Source organism: Colias eurytheme, chromosome 2 (assembly GCF_061535395.1).
Source record: "Colias eurytheme isolate Ceu_HAF_F1 chromosome 2, ilColEury1 Martin Lab GWU primary, whole genome shotgun sequence".
Lineage (NCBI taxonomy): Eukaryota > Metazoa > Arthropoda > Insecta > Lepidoptera > Pieridae > Colias > Colias eurytheme.
Window position 1 is genome coordinate 12,236,601 of NC_142981.1, and position 13,304 is coordinate 12,249,904.

Here is a 13,304-nt window from a genome sequence, read left to right on the forward strand (position 1 = left end):
TTTTTCATTTTTCGCTTAAATCTCAAAAACGGTACATGTTAGAGAAAAACTTTCAAGGAAAAGTTGAAAGGCCATAAAATTATCTACAAGTGGTACCTGAATCATTTTTTCCTATATCCTACCGTTTCTGAGTTATACGCAGTGAAACATGATTTTGGCTCAAACAATTTCCACATCAATCGATCAAAAAATATTTCTTTCTTCCAAAAAACTCAAAAGTGTAACTTGTGACCGGTACTGATAGATTGCTCTTAATTAGGTCTATAATTGGTAAAATAAACACATTCCTCCATGGAAGCCTTTAGGAGGAATCGATTGTCAAAATATTATATTAGGGCAGTTTGAGTTACTGAACTTGATCTTTTTATTTTTTTCTTCCAAAAAACTCATAAGTGCAACTTGTGACCGGTACAGATAGATTGCTCATAATTGGGTCTATCATTGATAAAAATACCAGATTCCACCATGGAGGCCTTTAGGAGGTATTGAATTTTATTAGGGTAGTTACGATACATGAACTTTTTAACTAACTACCCTAATAAAATTCAATTCCCGTAAACGCCTCCATGGTGGAATCTGGTATTTTTATCAATGATAGACCTAATTATGAGCAATCTATCTGTACCGGTCACAAGTTGCACTTTTGAGCTTTTTGGAAGAAAAAAAATAAAAAGTTCATGTATCGTAACTACCCTGATAAAATTCAATTCCCCGTAAACGCCTCCGTGGTGGAATCTGGTATTTTTAGCAATGATAGACCTAATTATGAGCAATCTATCTGTACCGGTCACAAGTTGCACTTTTGAGTTTTTTGGAAGAAAAAAATAAAAAGATCAAGTTCAGTAACTCAAACTGCCCTAATATAATATTTTGACAATCGATTCCTCCTAAAGGCTTCCATGGAGGAATGTGTTTATTTTACCAATTATAGACCTAATTAAGAGCAATCTATCAGTACTGGTCACAAGTTGCACATTTGAGTTTTTTCGAAGAAAGAAATATTTTTTGATCGATTGATGTTGAAATTGTTTGAGCCAAAATCATGTTTTACTGCGTATAACTCAGAAACGGTAGGATATAAGAAAAAATGATTCAGGTACAACTTGTAGATAATTTTATGGCCTTTCAATTTTTCCTTGAAAGTTTTTCTCTAACATGTACCGTTTTTGAGATTTAAGCGAAAAATGAAAAAATGGACCCATTTCCGCCCTCCCCCCACTCCGGGGCTCCTCCCAGTGGCCCGGGGTTTTAGTATGTTTATTACCTAGGGACTCTTGACATGTTTCCGAAGAAACATCTTACGTTACTAACTCACGCACTCTAGACCCCCCTTGGAGGGACTCATTCAATGGACTATAACCAAATTAATCAAAATAAAGTTCTGGAGGAATGTGTGTCGTCGACTGCGTATGTTTTTTTAAAAATAGTATAGTATTCGACAGACTTTTTTTACGGATTCGTGCTCTATACTGTTTCCCTAATATTGTTTTTTTTTTATATATTACATACAGACAGTTTTTTTTATTGTTTTATAATATGTATAGATTATCATTAATAATTATAAACAAATAATAATAAAAAGACATATTACATAATTTGTGATGATTTCAACTTCACTGTTTTATACAATTATTTTAGACAACATACCTACTAACTACCGAAAATACGCGTTGAACGAGCGAAGAATATTGTGTATAATTTAGCGTGCGATGAACTTTACGTACGTTGGATGAGCCGGGTGTATGAGGGTATTGTGAGGGCGCGCGGCATGGCGCGTAATGGGCGAGGCTTAATCGTAGAATTATCTGGCTTTATACGCCCTCTTAAATACAATTCGAATTTCGAACGTCTATTCGTAACATATCCGACTAGAAGTGTGAAATAGCTTATCAAATGAGCAGTCAAAACATCCGTTTCTGTTGCGGTGTTTGGGTTTCACTGTTCACACTATCTACTAGCCTGCGCCTACTGTAAACTGATCTTTTTAAAAACTTTCGGGAAAGGATAGTTGAAACTTGAAACGCGTCAAAACTTTTACTATACAGTAGGTACCTAAGTAGATAGCATAAAGCTGAAGAGTTTGTTTGTTTCTTTCTTGGAATGCGCTAATCTCAGGAACTACAGGTCCGATTTGAAAAATTCTGTCGGTGTTAGATAGCCCATTTATCGAGGAAGGTTATAGGCAATTTATCATTAACCTAAAACCATCAGGAGCGGAGCAATGCGGGTGAAACCGCCGGGCTCGCCGGGATAGTTACTTTTAAAACTGGCCGTTGTGCTGGTTTAGTTATAAACGTATATGCCTACGGTCTAAATCCTTATAGGTATAAGGTACCCAGAAATAAAACTCCATAAACCTGAAATTTTTAATCAATAGTCAAGTTTATTCGCATGATGACGAGAATAAACTGAACTCTAAAATAATACATTCTTCTATCAATAAATTGCATACTTAGTACTTACACATTAGACACATTATCACAATTCACATTTATACCTACCTATCTAAAATTTTCTAAACTTATCAGTAAAAAAAATGATAATATATTACGTAATGTAACCGATAAAGTGTTTAGACAAAATTAATCTTATCTTTAGGCGTTTTTTTACGAATAAAAATGTAGAAAAACTAAAAAAAAATCATATTCTCATAAACTTATAGATACGTCGTAATTTTGAATTTTTTTTTCATATCGAAAAAAATAGAAAATAATCGTACTATGCTGATTGCTGATACCCCTTCCTACGAGTGAGGTTTGTGATTGTGAAATGTGGCTCGTCTCCGTTCCCCCACACACACGACACCTAATTATTGGACGCCCCTTTGAATTTTAATTATGAAATTAAACAGTGAACAGGTACATTCTAGGGCAGCGCGCTCCATCTTAGGCCACATCTCAGCTTACCATCAGGCGAGATCGTGGCCAAGCGCTCCCCTATTGTACTGTAAAAAAAAAAAACAGTTTAGGTACTTATGCACTTTAATTTTTTAATTATCTGTTCAACAATTAGTTTTTAATTTAAATAAGCAACAAACTGATGAAATAAATATCGTGTAACTTATTTTACTTTTAAATGCAAGGCCCTCTTTTTTATCCTAAAACCGCGCGTTTACCCTGACCTATATACATAATTATGATTTAATCACGAATCACAAAAATGGCACATTATGTTGCTAATTAGACTCACGTTATCACGTCACATGACTGTTCAAGATTGAGATAACACGAAGGAGAACACAAGAATTTTTATTATTAATTATATTTAAAATATATTTAATTAAATAAAAATATGTTATAGCTACAACCAAAATATGTTTAGCTCTAAAAGTTAATTTCTAGAAGACAGTAAAACTGTAAAATACTTACACACTAAGTAGGGACTTAATATAAAAATAACTTGTAAAATATATATGAAGAAATGAGAGTTTTATGATATCTTAGCAAAAACGGTTACTTACAAAATGGCGGAATGATTGAGTCGGTTTGACAGTTATCGATTTAGTCGAAATACCAATCGGTATTTCGAATAAATTCGAATATCGAAAATCGATTAATTATATATATCTTGTAATATAATCACTAGAATGCTAGACGTCCGCGCGCGCGACATACCACAATTTCTTACAATTAAAAAATTATAATTGAAAGAAAAAAAATCAGACGATCGTTAAATATTAAATAATTGATCTAGTAAATAAATATTGTAAGCAAAATTGGAATTTATTCTACTTCTACCATAAAATACAAACGCTTCTACTAGGTAGGTACATATTTATAACGCAGACAGGAAGGTTGGTTTTTGTTGTTATTAAATTATTTCTTCTCAAGGAAATCATTACTAGACTTATTAGTTTCCTGGTAAGTGTTGGTCGTAAAACACTAACAATGCCATTAGCAGAACCAAGCTTCCTATCTTGAATGAATTAATGCTCTTAGTACCCATTTATTTTATCATAAAAATATATATATTTCTTGGTTTGACACTTTGACACTATGGGTACAATTGAAATACTGGTCAATTGCTGGCTATCTACCAAACACAAAGATTTTTTGAAACAGAGAAAAAATCTTCAAAAAAAATTACTTGGAAAAGGCAAAGGTTTTTATAACATACAGCCAAGTTTATAAAATAAAAAAAAACAGAACGAATTTCACTCCACATATTGATATGATCACGCGGTCGATTATAAAATAAAACGAGACCTTTGCCCCGTCATCAGAACTGACAAACAGATTAATTAAAAGGATAGTCGCATTAATAGCTTTTAAATATAACATATTTGTTTATTCTTCGCATCTATATCGGTCAATATTTTCAGATCAAAGGATGATTGCACATGATACAGTATCGAGATCCGGTTTGCGTGAAATGTTTGAGATTTTATTTGGAGCAAGTGGGAATTCGATATTAAAAATAAATAGATCGTAAACGGTTTGATGTGTGCAAGTTTTTATAATAAGAAGTTGGTCATTTAATGTTGATGAGACTGAGTGTTGCATTGAACATTATTTTAGATGTTATTTTAATGTGATTTTTCAGACATGGTTGGTGCTGTCTGGGATTGACGATAAGTATAGGTACTGGGTAGTAGCACAGTATAAGTATAGTATAAGGAAGCTTTCTTATACTGTGGTACCTACCTACCCTAGGTTGTGATGTTAACCAGTAATAATATGATTTTGTACAAACAACGCATTACGCATACAGTACATTCAGTGTTTATTGAGGTGATGCTTCTGCTCTGTTGCCTCCTTTTATATTAAACACTAGCAATGCCCTGCGGTTTCACCCGCATAGATGCGATATCGTTACAGTGAAAAGTCTACTATAGGTCGGACTATAGGTTTAATTTAATTTTTAATCACATGAAAATCACCTTTACCCCGTCCCGCACTACGGCCTTTGTTTTTTTTTTTTTTTGTTTTAGTGGGGAAATCTTTCATAGATACCCACGGCCTCCGGGGGAGGGGCCGTGGGTTATGTCGGATTCCTACCGACCAAAACCCCACTGTGTTCCGTCAAGACGCATATTGGTAGAATTCCTCCGTGACCCCCGCACTACGGCCTGCTCGAACAGTATACCTACTATTTTCTGTAGATTGACACTTTTAAAAATTCGTTATATCTTTGGAATGGAATATCCAATTCTTTTCATTTAAAAAGTATTTAGCTGGTATTGAAACAGTCTATAATAAAACATCATTTAATGGGATAAGGATTAATATATGTGTATGGATAACATGGTTTGAATACTGTCGGCACTTCTATTTACTTTGAAAACGTAAAAAAGTTGTTGTAGTAACATAACTACTGAAGATGGACATATGGTATCGCGGATTTTCTTGTAGATATTGATCCATTCTATAATACCGTAGAACATTTTTTTGTTCTATCTTCAATAGATTCCGCAGCGCACGCGATGACAGAAGTTTTATTGAGGATTTTTTTACACCTTGGGTTACATTATTGCATTTTTGGTAAGGATCTCTAATTTTTTTGAAAATGCAATATAGCCTATGTTGCTCAGTAAAGATGCAGCTTTCTAATGGTGAAAGAATTTTTGAAATCGGTCCAGTAGTTTTTGCGTGAAAACCATACATACATACATACTTACAAACTTTTCCTCTTTATAATATTAGTATAGATTAACAATAAAACATACTATTTTCCCATATAATATCTATACCTAAGTACTTATATTAATGGCAGAATTTCTAATTACATAATACAGTTTATTGTTCCGTGGTATAATTTACACGGATTTGCATTATTTATGATTTGATACGATCTATAGCACAGTATTACAAGAAATAATAATACCTTTTATTTTTTTTTATAGTGGGGAAATCTTCCAAAGATACCCACGGCCCCCGGGGAAGGAGCCGTGGGTTATGTCGGATTCTTACCGACTAAAACCCCACTGTGTTCCGTCGAGCCGCTTTAATGATGGGGCCGCGGGTATTTGTTAGAATTCTTCCGCGACCAAGAAATAATACCTATTGTAATACTGTGATCTATAGGCACTGCAGTATAAATTTCTCACAGAATTATGTAATTTCATATTAATAAATTATGTAAATTATAAACTACAATATATGTATATTAAGTTAAGTATCATGTGTACTTACTAAATTTCGTCGAAATATATGGAACATTTTACGTGATGTACCTAGTAAAAAAAAAGTTGATATTTATAACATAAATACGCACACACAAAGACAGTGTATAACTAAGAAATCTTATGGTAAATACATTTCCATCTTACTCAATTTCGTAACATAATCCAAAAGCCTCAATAAAATGATTGATAACGAAATAACCCAATTATTAAATTTATTTCGTCTCTAGCTCACAGTAGGTATGTTTGTTCAAGATAGTGACTGTACTAGATTATAACCCTAACAATTTCAAAATTTATCCAATGGTACATTATTTTAATCAGGAATAAAAGTTCTTTTACATTACTAAAATTTTCGAAGAATATAATATGTACATATCAAGATTTTCGAAGAATATAAAAGATAGTTGGGGAATGTTGAATAAGATTGAATTATTCATATTCTACCTAACTTTACTGGTAAATGGTATTCAATATTCATAATAAAATTAATATTCTAGCATTGAACAATAATTATGCTGAAACTTTAGTCTAGACTCTAGACGGACAGTCTAGTTCAGAATACGTTAGTGGAGAATAGCATTTCAAGCGAATAGGTACATTATCCTAATAACCTCTTGAAAACACGAACTTAAACTTCAAAACAGCTTTAAAATGTTTAAAAGTTTAATATACATAGAAACATAATTTATCAAAGCAAAATATAAGTAGTATATTTTTTAAATTTATGTGTGTAAGTTTACACTGTTTAAAATGCATGAAAGTTTATAAATAGAAGTAGCATGATAACACAATTCAGGTTTATGAACATTGATTATTATTAACAGTTGAACGCACTAAAAATACCGTTACTTTTCGGTGGTCACATTCAGTTCAAACTGGTTCGCGTGTTGACCAAAATATGTCGATAAAATGCATATTTTTGTAAGTATAAAACGTGAAAATTGAAAAGGTATTGTCATTACTTGAATGTCAATTTAATTTGCAAGTGTTTAAATTTGATTGTAAATTGTAATAAATAAACAAAATCAAAGTTTTAATATATGTATATATAATAGTAAACAGCATTATTATACGGTGTAAGATAAAAGATTGCTACATATAATATTTTATGAACAACGCGACAATATACTGATGAAATGATTTCTTATATTTTCATAGATTTTTAAATTCTAGGTAAAAAGATTAGTAGTATTATGTTTGTTTTGCATGAAGACATGCATCTGGTGGCTTATTAAAAAAACACCATCATTAAGAGATACTATCACTGCGACTCGTATCATCAAAATTCGTATAACCCGGACGAATTAAAAGGGTGCAACGTTCGATACAGGCGTTTATAGCTAGTGGCTACAAGCGGCTTTATCTCTCTTATCACAAGGGTCAGCACTCTGTTACTGTTTACATGAGGATAGACACGCGACACTCATATGACTATCGTGTATCCTTCACCTGAAAGAATTGCTCGAACCTTCGGGAAAGTTCGATGGCCGAAGGAAAGAAAAGGAAGATAAAGGAAGGCTAGGTATTTTCTCTTAAGATAATTTTAATGCTTTTTAACTAACGTGTGTTTGGATTGATAGACGGATGTATGCATATTGTATATAATCTTAAAATTAGTTAGACTGTCATATAACATTATATAATACATGACACAGCACATAATCACAAACATAAGTGTTTTTAATGAATAAGGAAAATGTTTCTTAAATAAAATTAAATCATTTTAACGCACACAAATTGTTTTGATATAACTCAAGATATAACTAATATTCGACGAGCTACCGCCTACCAGAGATAATCTATAAAAATATACATATATATGTACCTACTATCAACTATGTACATATATTGTAAGTGTATTTGTATTTATATGTTACTAGAGGTCCGCCCCGGCTTCGCCCGTGGTACATATTTCGCAATAAAAGGTAGCCTATGTCCTTTCTCGGGTATCAAAATATCTCCATACCAAATTTCATGCAAATTGGTTCAGTAGTTTAGGCGTGATTGAGTAACAGACAGACAGACAGAGTTACTTTCGCATTTATAATATTAGTATGGATTGTGTATGCCATGTGCATATAATATATCTGCTGCATTTTGGCCTTCTGTTTAGTAGATTTTGCTTCGTCAACAAGTCCCGTCCCGAGTACAATATGGGAGTCTTCAAGCGTAGAGTGAACAGGTACCTTCTAGGGAAGCGCGTTCCATCTTAGACCACATCTCAGCTTAACATCAGGCGAGATTGTGGTGAAGCGCTTCCCTATTACCAATAAAAAAAAATAAAAAAAAAGTCCTTAACTAGTTATTTTATTTTCACATCCCTCTGAATAATTCTGAACTTATAATAAGAAGTATAGATTGCCGCAATCTGCATAGAATATCCGAGAAAAACGTATTGGAATTACTAATTTACGTGTGCCATTAATAAACATTAGAGATTTTACATTCGTCGTGTAATGTTTATTTACATACAAAATAATGTGCTAGTTAAACAAAGTTTTAACACGGAGAATTTTACTTACCAACAAGCTTTTGAAGAATGTTCTGTTTTTACACGCTTTTTATTAGCTTCACCTGTATGTTTGTAACCGACTTCTTTGGGCGCGATTTTGACCCACTTTAAACGGCCAGATTTCGTTCAAACTTTGTAGATTTATTGAGGACCGATGACAATACACTAATTTGATAAAATTTTCTATTTTTTAGTTCGGTTTTCTATAAAAAGCGTGTTTTTTTAGTTTTATTAAACTATTATTAATATTCACTTTTAAATATTATTATCACGTGCACTTTACATTATTATGTACTACTAAATGGCGGGAAAAGCGTTTTACTATGATTTTTTTTTCTTTTTAATTGCTTCTGTAACTTCCTGTGTTGCCATAATTATGTCTTAAACTTCATGTCAAATTGCATAGAGTAGAATATTATTAGCTGTAAATTTAGCAGATATTTTTTTTATCTATACATATAATAAAATCGTAGGAAAGTCAAAACTGTACATTGAATATTTTTTTAAAAGAATACATAATCCATGATCTATAATCGATATAGAAGCCAAAAACATAGTTTTTAGAATTTTTGTCTGTTTGTCTGTTTGTCTGTTTGTCTGTTTGTCTGTTTGTCTGTATGTTTGTCCAGGCTAATCTCGAAAAGTACTGCATAGATTGACTTCAAATTTTGCATGAATATTACTAACAGGTCGGGTGAGGCTTTTTTAAACATATTATCATGCTATCACCTCCGGGGGAGGAGCTGTGAACCTTTTTTTTTTTCTTACGTATTCCGTGTATTACGACAGCGTACAATCTAAAGACTCATGTTTAAATGTTGGTTTCGGGTAAGCTATGCTATTATCTAGCTTTACACAATAAAAACTATGTCATTTACGTAATTTGGGCAGAGAATCAGTTTAATGAATTTATTAGTATACAAATTTGAAACAGCGCCATCTATGAGATTTCGTAAAAATCAAATCAATTTACATGTTAAAACTACTGAACACAATGTTAAAAATTAATAATTTAAATATAATTATGTTATTTATTTATTTAACTCTTTAACCCATATCTTCCCTTCCCTATAAGGTGCGCATATAATTCGTGTGAATATACTACATTTTTAAAAGTGAGGGTAGATGTTTATTATTTTAAGTCAAACTAGACACCATTACAGTTAATCTAATATTGATTGTGTTCATTGGTTACATTTTTAAAAATCTTCGTGTTTTAAAAATTGGATAACGACGCGGGACTCGAACCAGCATTCTTTTGTGGTCGAATTTTTTCTATTCTTTATAAATTTATTGTTTATGAATTTATATTTATAAACAATAATACAAAAAGGTTAGTTCGTTGATAATTATTATTCCTTCATCATTTACATGTTGTAAGTAAAAATATACTTTGACTGTTAATACTTTTGTTCAGTATTTACCTGTATGATTATTGCTTGGTAATTAATATATTTTCATGTCGTATACCTAATTAAAAACATAAGTTTGATGTGAAATTAGCTGGATTTATTTTTACACACTTACAGTCTTATATTTTGTGTTAATGTTAAAATAGTATTAATAGTGTAAATCATAATATTTTTTCTCAATTAAAAATATTTCCTTTTTTCTGATGTTGGCATCGAATTAAACCGCGCTGTCGTTTCGTTCACAAAAAGTGATGTTATGAGGACCGAATATGTAGCCGCCTCAACTTACGGAAACGAGAGTAACCTGCGTTGTCTGTTAGTTATTGTATAGTCGAATTTAACGTTACATGGAAATTGGAATCTAAATATATGTATACTTATATACTTATATTAAATCTGTAGAAGTCAATTCTGTACATGAAATATATTTCCTAAATAACTATCACGAGGTGATTAGGGATCGACACTGACGCCAAAAATTTTTGTCCGTCTGTCTGTCTGTATAACCGTTATACAAACAAAAACTACTCGACGGATTTAAACGAAACTTGGTTCAATTATTTTTCATATTCGTGAGCAGAGCAGTAACTCCATTTTTAAGCTTTCGTCGCGTGTGCAACCTTAATGGTTAAAGCTACACAGAAATCAAGTATGAAAGAAATGTTCTCCATATTATATAAAAAATATCTCCCGACATCATAAATGTCTATCTTTTATGGTTGAGCTTAGAAGTTCAAAGCTTTCTGATTATATTTGTCTACTAGCTGTGCCCGCGACTTCGTCCGCGTGGAATAGTGACTATGGGACCTATGACCATGGGCTCAGGGTGGGGCAACAATAATTTTTTTTATTTTCATGCTTCCACTCCCACGTTCACTCCCAGGCCCACGCCAACGCCCACGCCCACTCCCCTTCACAATTGGTACCTACCAGATCAAAGCCAGGGTAAGCGCCCCACCCAGCCCCACCGTGGCTACGCCCATGCTGAATTACTACTTAACATACAATTATTGAGTAAATACGTACTACCATAAATAATTAAAAGAATTGTTATTAAAATTTCTTACTAAACTGAGCTAAAAAACTTACGTACCAACTTATTAAAGAAAATCAAGAAATGAAATGCCTAACCTATACCAAATAGTTACTACATAATATTGTAATTAAAAATTATGATTAGTAGATAATATATAATATCGAAAATCAAAAAAGAAATGCCTAACTAATTCTACGTAAAATTTCTTTTAAATTATGTCATATTATTTTTTAGGAACCAGGGGGGGAGAGGAGCAAATTCTATTTCCTTCCTTTCTTAAATGGATGTTTATAATAATGTATGGTGTAGCCCGTGTAGCCACTGATCAGCTTAATCGATACTCAATTTTTATCAAATCCAGCAACAAATCCAAATTAGATGTTTCCTGTCTCACGCACGTAACTAAAGGCTGAAGAGAGGGAGAGGGAGCACGTAACTAAACCGTTTAGACGAAGAAAAGTGTATAGAAAAAGGAATAAATAATTTCATAAACTTCCCGACGATCTTTAAAAATAAATTATTATATCATTTTTTTCATTCCCACTTTTACCCTATATAGGTATAATAAGTGGATGAACCGATTTTGATACAATTTATCTAAGAACCAGCGTCGGAAAATATGCTGCCTAGCAAAAAAAAAGCCGCATCTAATTCGGTTTACCTGTTAGCCAGCTACGGTGCCATAGACAGACACACACACACACACAGAAATACATAGCAGTCAAACACATAACACCCGTCTTTTTGCGTCGGGGGTTAAAAATATAATACGACATAATTTAAAGGACATTTTATGTGGAAAATTTACCTATTAGAAGTAACCATAATGTTAATTTGACCCCGCGCCCCCCCCCCCCCTACTACCTCAGCTTACCCCCAAACCCTTGGGGAATTTTGATATGATCACCTGGACATGTAAAGGAATAACTGTAGCGTACATATAACAGATAAATTACGTTTTATCGTACACTGTACAGTGTACAATAGAATGCCTTAGCAAATGTTCGCCGTGATTACTTAAATGGCCATAACTTTTTTATTTATGAACCGATTGATATAAAATAAACACTAAATGTTAAATGAAGATTACCACAATACATTAGTGAAAACCGCATCTAAATCGGATGAGCCGTTTCTGAGATTAGCGTACACAAACATACAGACAAACAGACAAAAAAATTTTTAACTACAGTTTTGGGTTCAAGATCGATTTAATAATAACACCTGCTAATTTTTTTCTACATATTTTCATTGTACAGACATCGCTTTTCCACAATTTTATTATATGATGATGATTGATGATTATAACACTCTCAGTCCGTTTTAACTTAATTTTTATTCACTCGCATCAGTGCTACCTAAAAAATCTTTATATCGAAATTCAAGCAAAGCTAAGAAAATGAGAAATAAGAGTTCTCAAGGATCGTTAGAGGTAAGAGGCTTACTATTGACCGAAAACAACATGTGTTATGCCGAGAACCTGAAACCGCTTCACAACGAGAATTGCCTGTGAGACCGAAACCTTCACTGAGAGGGTATAACGTCTCACAGCTGATCGCAAATGGCATATTTTATCTCGATAATCTGAAACTTTTACTCAATATGAAGACCGTTTGACAAATGATAGGGTGCACCATAATATTATTCGATCTCTTTAAGATGAACATGAGCATAAGCAATGACTAGAGTAGGGACGCGAATATTACCATTATTTGAGACAAGATTATTTGAGACAAGTACGTTTAATAAGTTTGTTTAATGAAAGATTAAGAATTGAAACTATTTGGTCTCTTGAAACGGACGAATAGCGAGAGGCCCGTCTTACTGTAGACAGATTTCGACAGTCTTAATGACTCAGAGGTAAACATAGAAGATCAATCTACGAGTTCGGTGGTGTGGTCCGACAAATATAAAAGTGGGTTTGCTTATAACCTCACAATTGATTACAGATCATCTTCTGTATAGGCGATATTAACGTAGTATGTTCTTTTTGTAATGCTTTAGGAGGTCTGCTCTTTTTAAAAGAGGAGTAAGGAGTCGGCTTTCGTTTGAAGATATACCAGAACCTTTGAAATCACTACTTTTAGAGGAACATGTGCAATCTAAACAGTTCTTAGACAATATTCGCTCTTATAGTAGTGCGTTTTAAATGATCCTTTGGTGCTCAACAATTATCAGAGGATCCTTTCATGCTTACTTTTAAGATACAAGGTCAAGTTT

General features: G+C 32.8%; 1 protein-coding gene across 3 annotated transcripts in view; it reads left to right on the top strand.

The window, feature by feature from the left end:
* Window positions 1–13,304, top strand: part of NFAT (nuclear factor of activated T cells 3) — a 118,423-nt gene that overhangs the window by 7,127 nt on the left and 97,992 nt on the right. The gene's annotated exons all lie outside the window — the stretch shown is intronic.